General features: G+C 53.1%; 1 protein-coding gene across 1 annotated transcript in view; it reads right to left on the bottom strand.

Annotated features, from left to right (window-relative positions):
• Window positions 1-565, bottom strand: part of LOC107115778 (synaptotagmin-15-like) — a 28,880-nt gene that overhangs the window by 17,205 nt on the left and 11,110 nt on the right. The gene's annotated exons all lie outside the window — the stretch shown is intronic.

The following is a 565-nucleotide window of genomic DNA, read 5'->3' as shown; positions in this document are numbered from 1 at the left end:
GCGGGCGCCCCCCCCGGCGACGCCAAGGTGGGTGGGCCAGTGGGGCCCCTGGAAGGATCGGGGAGGCATTTAAATGCCTCCCCGTGCCTTCCCCAGCCTGTCCAAAGGCTGGCTTGCCCTGCTCCCTGCAGCCGCAGAACGCCCAGGCAAGCCAAGGGAAGGCATGGGGGTGTAGCCTAATATTCCAATAAGCTGTGCTGTCAGGGGTGTGGCCTAATATGCTAATGTGTTTCTGCTGTTGGGTGTGGCCTATTATGCTAATGAGTTCCTGCTGGGCTTTTTCTACACAAAAAAAGCCCTGGCTATTCTTAACTTCCTTGGGAGTGATAATTATTCGGTGGTATTGATTTAACATTAGAAAAAAGTTGACGGGGGTAAGGCGAAGAGCTCAAGTTCCTTTCCACCCCTCCTCCTCCTCCTCCTCCTCAACACACCAGCCATTTCCCGTAGGGAGTGATATCGCACCTTTCTTTTAAATCTACTTGAAACATACTATTACAATTGATCTCCGGATGACAGTGATCAGTCCCCCCAGAGAAAATGGCTGCTGAGGTCCCTCCCCCTC

The sequence above is a fragment of the Gekko japonicus genome, unplaced genomic scaffold, assembly GCF_001447785.1.
Source record: "Gekko japonicus isolate JY-2015 unplaced genomic scaffold, Gekko_japonicus_V1.1 scaffold4987, whole genome shotgun sequence".
NCBI classification, from domain to species: Eukaryota; Metazoa; Chordata; class Lepidosauria; order Squamata; family Gekkonidae; genus Gekko; species Gekko japonicus.
The sequence above is the reverse complement of the archived record's forward strand: the minus strand, read 5'-3'. Positions and strand labels throughout refer to the sequence as shown.